The sequence below is a fragment of the Panthera pardus genome, unplaced genomic scaffold (genome assembly GCF_024362965.1).
Source record: "Panthera pardus isolate Hobbes unplaced genomic scaffold, ASM2436296v1 HiC_scaffold_15, whole genome shotgun sequence".
Classification (NCBI taxonomy): Eukaryota; Metazoa; Chordata; class Mammalia; order Carnivora; family Felidae; genus Panthera; species Panthera pardus.
This window is the reverse complement of record NW_026526710.1, coordinates 54,576,060-54,586,323: the sequence shown is the minus strand read 5'-3', so window position 1 is coordinate 54,586,323 and position 10,264 is coordinate 54,576,060. Positions and strand designations below refer to the sequence as shown.

Here is a 10,264-nt window from a genome sequence, read left to right as displayed (position 1 = left end):
TAGTGAACCATATTTCAATAGTCTCTCCTAGGATTCATCAATGAAGCAAAATGTACTGAAGTAGGAAACTCTGAAGAGATAAAATTGTGAAGTCAGCTTGAAAGCTCATTTTTATACAGCTACTTAGTTTGAGATGCCTCTGAGATATCTTCACGATGTTGGAAATGTAAATCTGAGAGGTTCTGGCACATAGATGAAAAGTAGATATAAATGCTATTTGTTGAAAATGTTATAAAATCTGTATTATTACCCTTATTTTATACATAACAGAGTGGGGTTTGGAAATGTTTAAAAACTTGACCAAAGGCAAAAGGCTAGTAATAAGCAAGCTTTCGGAGCCCAAAGCCAACTCCTCATCCCATTAGGACTTCCACAGCTCTTACTGTAATGTTTTACACCTATGTATCAACAATTGATGTTATCACCCAATGTTTTACCTTTGCTTCAATCCTGTCACCCCAACAAATAAAGTGTAATGAATAAAGGGACCACTTCATAAGGATAAATGATGTTCTGCATAGAACAGTGAAAAATAATAGGTACGGGCTAAATAGATATGGATTGATATCTTGAAATTATGTTTATTTTACATTTTTCCCATCAGTGGAATTACAGAATACCTAGTCAGAATGTACTCTATTCCATGAGAAATTTTGTAGTATTCTGAAATTTCACCAATATCACACAGTGTACAGATCATCTTCTATGATTCTTTATGATACAACTACTTTCATTCCAGAGTTCTAAATCATTGTTTCATTTGTGAATTGAGTTTGTTAATGTTCCCTTTCATATAACAGGTATATATATTTTCAAAGTCAGTTTGTTTAGGTCAGATATTCTTCAGATCTCCAGACCAAAATGAATTCATTCAACTTTTACTGAATATCTACTGTGTCTGGGAATACCATTAAGATGTGGTAGAGACAAAAAATAAAAACTAGTGATAAGAAACTCAAAACTCAATAGGGAGAACATAAAAATATGTAAACACACAGTGATCCCATTCTCTTTTCTAAGGCTTTCTTTAAAAAAGAACATGATTTATAATTCTGGATAATGAAGGTGAATCTTCTGGGCAGCTTCCATGAAGGCATTCTTTTTGTTCTATAAAGGAGATACATAGGCAAAAGATGTTCTCTTCTTCTAGACTTGTACATGTTTGGATTTGAGGCCTGAACCCATGTCAATCATCAGGTGGCACAAAAAAGATGGGAGAATAAAGAGACTGAAATGACCAGGGTTCTTGATATTATTACTGACCTGCTGAATTCACTAACTCTGGAGCTCCCAACCTTTAGATACTGTTATGAGGGATAATACATTTCCTTTTGTTTAAGCCATGCTGACTTGCATTTTCTTCTTATGTGTGCCATAAACTGTAAATCTGGTAAATGCTATAATAAAATGCTACTGTAAATCTGGTAAATGCTGTAATAAAAATCACATGGTGTAATGAAGGTACAAAAAGGGAGGTAATTCTTTCCAGAATTGTGGCAAAAACTTGAGATTTCAATATCAGTCTTTGAAGTCCTAAATTGGAAGTCGCTATGGCATATATGGGTATAAATGTTCTACAGGTCATTTGTTATTTAAGCCTAGAGTTAAGAAAAGAGCACTGGACCAGAAACACAAAGATTTGTAAGTTTGGGGCATGTATTTTGTAGTAACAGCCTTGATGCAGATGACATCTTTCAGGTAGAATTGCAGAGAATAAAAAGTAAGAGGACACCTTAAAGAAAAATGAGAAGTGTCAACATACAATCGATGGATGATCAGAAGAAGAGGAACCTAGAATAGAGACTAAGAAGAAGCCACAGGAAGATGGAAAGAAAGAAAAAGAATGAGTTGTAACACCAAAACTGGTATATAAATGGATTCAAGTGGGGGGAAAAATAATCATCAGCAATAAATACATTAAAATGCTTCAGAAATATAAATAAGCAAACATTGCTTATTGAAGTTAGTTTTAGGATTACGTATCAGTTACAAACTGTGTTTGGCTACGTAAACAGATATCTGTTGATCATGTTCGAAGTTGAGAAACAGAAGGTTTTAAGAGTCCTTCAGGGGCTTCACAACCTCATCAATGTCCCGGGCGCCTTCGTGTTTCATTTTCTTTACAAATAGTTTTTCATAGTTATGGTCATATTATGATCACCATGTGGCTGGTCCACCTCCAGCCTCACATCTACACTACAAGGAACAAATAACAAGGAGGAAAGTTCAGCACTTTTTTGTTTGTTTGTTTGTTTAATCAGCAAATGCATCTTTCCCAGAAATCCTCTGTAGACTGCTAATTACAGTTTCAAAGCTGCAAAGGAATAAGGATGACACAGTTTTGTTTTGTTTTGTTTTGTTTTTATTAAGCTGGTTCATTATTGTCCTAAGCATTCTCTCTCTCTAAAAAGAAGACAGAAATGGGTAGTAGACAGACAACTCTCAGAAACTGCCACAGATGTCATTTATAATCTGAGTGAGAACGGTTTCAGAGGTTGAGTGGAGGCAAAAGTCAAATTTAAGCCATTAGAAGGCCAGTGGTAAAAGCAGGCTTGGGCAGGAAGTTTGCTTGAAAAGGAAAGGAGAGATGGGGCCATACAAATAGTGTTGTGTACATTCCTATTAATGTTCACATGTTTGGGAAAGGACCCCTGGATACCTCCACTTTATGCTCTTTTGGCACCTGCAACTTGAGTAGACATTTAACAAATGCCTGTGGAATTAATGAGCAGCATTGAGATTGCTGATCTGGGGGGGGGGGGTCAGTCTCTAGTCTCCTTACCATAAGCATGAGGTACATGAAAGAGAATGCTTGAAATGGGACTGAAATGTGGGAAGGTACCAGATCAGGCAAGCCCTGGTAAGATTTCTTCTGCATTTTAACATAGGAATCTTGAGAATCACTGAATGATCTATACTTACATGGACACAATCAAATTTGCAGTTTAAAAAGGATTCGCTCTGGGCTGGAGGTAGGGCTGAAGGTGTGGAGTCAGAATGGAAGTCAAAAGCAATAGTCTAGGCAACAGATGTGATTGCTTGGACTGGACTGGTGGTGGTGATTGGCACATTCCATGTTCTTTATTATTATCTAATAGAAATATTAATAAATAACCCACTTTATTGCTGTCCTTGTGCCTAACATAATTCTAAATGCTTTCTCTTATGTGTATTATGTATTTATATCTCCTCCCCCATCCCAAACCCTTGGAATAAATGGCATACATTCTAGTCATTGAGCTGTTGCTGAGGACTTAGCAGCCTCCCCTTGCAACCTCCATATTTCCCAATGCTCTATACCCCCACCACTCCTGCCTGCCTTCTCCCACTGCTTTCCGCAGTTTCCACCGAGGAAAGGGAAACTTATTGTACATCTGTTATCCCGAACCTCCACTCTTTTGACCCCTTTGATGACGATCTGCTTCCTGCTGGCACTGAGGATTACATCCTTACAAGAATTCAACAGAGAAATGGCAGGAATACCCTTACACTGTCCAAGGGATCACTGAAGATTACAATAAAAAGAAAGTAGTGAAGGCGTTTACGAAGAAATCTGCCTGCAATGGTACTGTAATTGAGCATCCACAATATGGAGAAGTAATTCTGCTACAGAGCGACCAGCACAAGAACATATGCCAGTTCCTCGTAGAGAGACTGGACCAGCTAAAGATGACCAGCTGAAGGTCCATGGGTCCAAAGTGCTTTGGGCTCACTAAAACTTGACTGAGGATATCCTTGCAATGAGTAGAATTTCCCTTCCGTCCCCTGTCACAAATTTGAAAACCCAACAGCTTGTATAATGTAAACATTTAGGGTCTGCTTTTAACGTAGACTAGCACAACTCATTCATGCAATAAACTGAAAAGAAACTTGCTGTCTAGACTTGAAGTCCCTCAATTAAACAGAGGGCAAGCAGGAGGCACCTATCAGTGTTTGGCCTAAAATCAAGCAGTTACATGATATTTCAGTCAAGTCTAGAGTCCCAAGATCACAGCTGGCTATGTCTGACCAGAAGCTCCTCGGCTCTCCCTCTTCAGAGTTCCCTGCCCTTATGAGGGACACCATGGGCTGTTTACCACCTGAACAGGTGAACAGGAATGTTCACCACCTAAAAAGCCCACAGTGAAGCTGAGAGGACAGGATGGGGTAAGGCAAGAACAGCAGCTGTATGATTACAGGGAGTCATTGGTAGCCAAGAAAGATCCCTGGGGTCTCCAACCCGACCAGGTGGGCAGAGCTTGGAGCAGCCACCTTCCCCCTAGGAGGGTGTGATACTGCCTCTGGCTTGCCACCAAGGTCTTTGTGACCAGACATGTCCTAGCTAATCGATGTCCAAACACCAGAATATGAGGTGAACCTTCTATCAGAGTTAAACTTCTGACAAGGGGACAAACTTCAAACCGATATATCAGGCATGTAGCCAGCTGTAGAGCTTGCAACTTACCAGCAATAGTGGCCCAAAGCCATGTGAAGTAACAGACTGGTGTTTAGTTTATTTTTTCCTTCAATTTTAATGTTATATAATGTATTTAAATCCTTATTTAAATAAAATTTGTTTTCAGGAAAAAAAAATGGCATACAGATGATGGAGCACTGCAGGTACTTGCCCAAGGTCACAAATCCGGCATGTGGCCGAGCCAGGTTTTTAAACTCATGCCTACCTGGCTGCAGAGCTCACACACTCACCACACATGCTCAGCAAGGTCGGACTGTGACCGAGAGGCTGGTCTCTTTGTAGCCCAGTGTACAAGTTAAAGCCTACAAGTCTGAGCTGGACTATCTGTGTGCAAGTCCAACCTCCATGCTTCCCTCACTGTGTGAACCTTGGGAATTATTTACCATTCATTGCCTTAGTTTCCTATTGTATAAAATGGGGATGGTAATTATAACATCCAAGTCATTTGGTTGCTATAAAGATTAAATGAGTTAACATTTATAAATCCTCACCTCAAAATAAGCATGGCTCATACATAGAATGTTATACATGTTTGTTAAATAAAATAAAAATTTCCAGGTATGGTAGACATTGAAACCCCTGTGCAAATATTACTTTGATGTGCTCATCTATTCAGATATTTTCTTTTCAAATGGACATGAAAAATTAATTGTTCATTTGACTGTGTCCTCTTACTGTTTTTCTATGTCAATTTTGACTTCAGTTGCTTAAATCACTTAGTAGTCTCCCAAAATGCAAAATATTCAGTGCTCGTCTACAAAATTGTTATCGTGAAAGTCAGGCAAACACATATGCTTTTACTTTAATTGCTCATCCAGCTGAAAAAAAGAAAAAGAACAGTTTGTCACTTATCTCAGATTATGATCATGTGAAAAGATCCAGAAAGAAAATACGTATAAGAGAAACAAACCTGCTTCATTGCTTCATTTTTACTTCTAACAAACAGCAAAAGAAGTCATCCCTTCTCGGGCTGAAGCAGTTGTAGTTGAACTCTGAAAATTGCACTTGATCATCAGCTATTGACACTATTGAAAAGTTTATCATTGTTGTTTTCATGTGCCAGGAACAATGTATTTGCCAAACCAATCATGAGTCCAAGTGCAAGCAAATGGTAAAGGCACATATGACTACATGAGAGGCAGCCAGAAAGCAGTGGTATGGATGGAAAACCAGGCAATCTAGATAGGACAGAATTTCAATACACTCAGCTTCATTGTGATGACTCAGGATTTTATCAGTTACTCAGAACTACTATTGGGCAGGCTGTTGGGCAGTTACCATATCCAAAGCTACAAGTGCCCAAGAAAATAGAAAGTTTTTCCAAAGACGCAGCAGGATTCTTACTTCTAATCAGGCTGTCTATCTGCAATGATGCTTCATAGGTCTGGGGAGATGGTGGTGGGTATCACTGAGACACTTTTTGTAGATAATTATATACAGTTACAGTCTTGAATCACTCTATATCTCTTGTCTGCATATACTGGTGTCTTTTTGTCTTGGATTATTGTCACCATGGTGACAGCCATGCAAATAGCAACACTGAAAAGAAATTTAAACTTTTCTAACTTCACAGGGAAGGAAGACAGAGAAAGGAAAGTATATGTAATGATTCAGGCATTTCCTGGTGCTTAAGCATTGAGGACTAGAGCCCACTGAGGACTAAAAGAAAACATTGTCAAGCAGACCAAGGGCATCCAACTTAAAGAAACTGTAAAGCACAAGATGGGAATATTTTAATGCATGCTCCCTACATGAAAAGACTAGAGGAGACTGAAGCTGAGAGATGGTGAGGTGATGCAGTAGAAAAAGGGCAGATTTGGATGAGAGTCACAGAGATGGTTGCCCTTAAAGAATGACCTGTTCAAAGTGGAAGAGTTCACCTGGTTCATTATGAGAGGTTCTTTCCCTCTCATAAACCAATAGGACTCCAAAGCACCCCAAAGCACCCATCCTACAAAATGGGGGCCATTTTGTTTACTTTGTGAATGTATGCCTAGGCAACAGACTTAAGAGCTGCCCCTGTGTCTAAATGAGCAGAGGAGAGAATTGGAAAGATATGGCAGAATCCAGAGAGGGAATAGGCTTCTTCACTATGCAAGAATGAGAAATTTCACCAAATATATACTTAAAAAAGTATCCAGGATTGAGCCATATCCCACCTCAGCAACAGAACAGGCTGAGTGCTATCAGAGCCATACCATACATTTGCCTTCTCCACTCTTTGAATCCAGATTCCCAGCTAAAGATTGCACTAGAGAGAGGAAAAGAAATGGGATATAAACTGAGTTGAAGATTAAACGTTTAATCAAGTAGGATTTATTCCTGGGTTGCAAGGGTGGTTCAATGTTTGCAAATCAGTGTGTTACATCACACTAATAAAAGAAAGGATAAGAACCATATAATCATTTCAATAGATGCAGAAAAAGCATCTGACATAGTACCACATCCACTCATGATAAAAACCCTCAACATAGTAAGTCTGGAGGGAACTACCTCGACATAATAAAGGCCATATATGAAAAACCCACAGCTAATATCATCCTACATGGGGAGAAACTGATAATTTTTCCTCTATGGTCAGGAACAAGACAGGGATGTCAACTCTCACCACTTTTATTCAACATAGGACTGAAAGTCCTAGCCACAGCAATCAGATAACAAAAAGACAATAAAAGGCATCAAAATTGGTAAGGAAGAAATAAAACTTTCACTATTTGCAAATGACATGATATTATATAACTAGAAAGCCCAAAAAACTCCATCAAAAAACTGCTAAAACTGCTAGAATTCAGTAAAGTCACAGGATACAAAATCAACATACAGAACCCTGTTGCATTTCTGTACACCAATAATGAAGGAGCAGGAAGAGAAATTAAGGAATCAATCTCATTTATAATTGCACCAAAACCAAAAAGATACCTAGGAATAAACCCAACCAAGAGGTAAAGATCTGTACTCTGAAAACTATAAAACACAAATGAAAGAAATTGAAGACAACACAAAAAAATTGAAAGATATTCTGTGTTCACAGACTGTAAGAATAAATTGTTAAAATATCTATACTACTCAAAGGAATCTCTACATTTAATGCAATCTCTATCAAAATACTAACAGCGTTTTCCACAGAGCTAGAACAAATCATCCTAAAATTTATGCGGAACCATGAAAGACCCCAAATAGCCAAAGCAACCTTGAAAAAGCAAAGCAAAGCAAAGCAAAGCTGGAGGCATCACGATTCCAGACTTCAAAGCTGTGGTGAACAAAACAGTATGGTAGTGGCACAAAAATAGGCACAGAGATCAACAGAATAGAATAGAAAACCCAGACAGAAACGAACCCACAATTATCTGTTGAATTAATCTTCTGCAAAGCAGGAAAGAATATCCAATGGGAAAAATAATGTCTCTTCAGCAAATGGTTTTGGGAAAACTGGACAGCAACATGGAAAAGAATGAAACAGAACCACTTTTTTACACCATACACAAAAATAAATTCAAAATGGATTAAAAGACCTATATGTGAGACCTGAAACCATTAAAATCCTAGAAGAGAACATAGACAGTTAACTGCTTTAACATCAACTGTAGCAACATTTTTCCAGGTTTGTCTCCTGAGGCAAGGGAAATAGAAAATAAACTATTGGGACTAAATCAAACAACAACAACAACAACAATAACAAAACAACAACAACAACAACAACAACAACAAACTTTTGCACAGCAAAGGAAATAATTAACAAAACTAAAAGGCAACCTACTGAATGGGAGAAGATATTTGAAAATGACATATCTGATAAAGGGTTAGTATTCAAAAAATTTAAAGAACATACAAAACTCAACAACAACTCAACAACTCAAATAATTGAATTAAAAATGAGCAGAAGATATGAATAGACATTTCTCCAAAGAACATCTACAGATGGCCAACAGACACATGAAAAGATACTCAACATCACTCATCATCAGGGAAATGTAAATCAAAACTACAATAAGAAATCACTTCACACCTGTCAGAATGGCTAAAATAAACAACACAAGAAATGACAGGTGTTGGCGAGGATGTGGAAAAAGGGGAACCCTTTTGCACAGCTGGTAAGAATGCAAATTGATGCAGACACTCTGGAAAATGGTATGGAGGTTCCTTAAAAAGTTAAAAATAGAACTACTCCATGATCCATCCAGCAATTGCACTACTAGGAATACAAAAATACAAATTCAAAGCAATACACACAACTTGATGTTTATAGTAGCATTATCTACAATAGCCAAATTATGGAAACAGCCCAAATGTCTATTGATTGATAAGGTGGAAAAACAAGATATGGTATAAAGATATACAGTAGAATATTACTTAGCCATAAAAAGAATGAAATTTTGCCATTTACCAGGACACGGATGGAGCTAGACAGTATGCTAATTGGAATAAGTCAGTCAGAGAAAGACAAATACCATATGGTGTCACTCATATGTGGAATTTTTTTTTTTTTTTTTTGAGAGACAGAGTGAGAGGGCGCAAGTGAGTGAGGGGCAGAAATAGAGAGAGAATCCCACGAGGAGCAGAGAGAGGGAGAGAGAAGCAGGGCTCACTCAGGGCTCGTGTCTTACCCAAAGCAGGGCTCATGCTCACCCAAAGCAGGGCTCACGCTCACCCAAAGTGGGATTCGAACTCATGAACTGTGAGATCATGACCTGAGCTGAAGTCAGATGCTCAATGACTTAGCCACCCAGGCACCCTCATATGTGGAATTTAAGAAACAAAACAAACAAACAAAGGGGGAAAATGAGAACCAGGAAACAGACTCTTAACTATAGAGAAAAACTGATGGTTACCAGAATGGGATGGGTTAAATAGGTGGTGGGATTAAGGAGTGCACTTGTGATGAGCACAGGGTGATGTATGGAAGTGTTGAATCACTATATTATGTGCCTGAAACAAATATGACACTGTATGTTAACTAACTTGAATTTAAATAAAAACTTTAAAAAAAGATTAAAGTTTTTTAACGGCTTGAGTTTTTATAGCTAGATCAACTAGAAAGTTGGGATTTCTGGCCAAGATGTCATTATAGGGTAGGAAAGAGAGATTTAGCTGAGTAGCACTGAAACTAGTCATTGGGGAAAAGATTCATATTTATATCCTACTGCATAATTTAGAGTCATCAATAAACTGGTAATATATAACATGTATAATATATATGTAGCAAAAATTAATGATAAATCGTCTTGTTTATTTGGGTGTTTACTTGTTTGTTTTCTCTCTCCCTCCACTAGATTATAAGTACCATTAAAATTCCAGCAAAAATAAGTGAATTTTACAGTTATGTTGCATTAAATCAACCTAATAAATGTAAAATACAAAAAGCAAATTTTCACAATCAATCAATGTTTATTATTAGACATCTAAATTTCCAAGAATCTCTGAATCTTCTGCCGTCCAGAGACTCAATAATTCAATTGCTCCTTTTTCCATTTATTCATTCAATAGATACATATTCAACTTCATACACATGGCAGTATGGTGGGTGGTGTGGGGACTGCAAACCTCAGAGCTGGTGAGACAAGACTGAATTCAACAAGTTCAGAAGAAGGTGTAAATTAGAAAATGAAGTTGTATTTACAGACGCCGGTAGCTTTTCAGAAGACTATCTGATCAGGTGTGTTGATCACCTGATCAGGGTTGATCAGGTGTGTGGTTATCAGAAAAATAGTCACAGAGGCATAGAGTGTGAGGAGGCTACAGGGAGTTGACTGCTTTGGTTGGGGGAAGTGAGTATGTAGAAGTAAACCAGAGCCATTAATGAAATCTGAG

The 10,264-nt window shown here is 37.9% G+C and overlaps 1 pseudogene; it reads left to right on the top strand.

Moving 5' to 3' along the window:
* Positions 1-3,289: 3,289 nt before the first annotated feature.
* On the top strand, positions 3,290-3,716 carry LOC109276506 (eukaryotic translation initiation factor 1-like; annotated as a pseudogene).
* Positions 3,717-10,264: the final 6,548 nt, after the last annotated feature.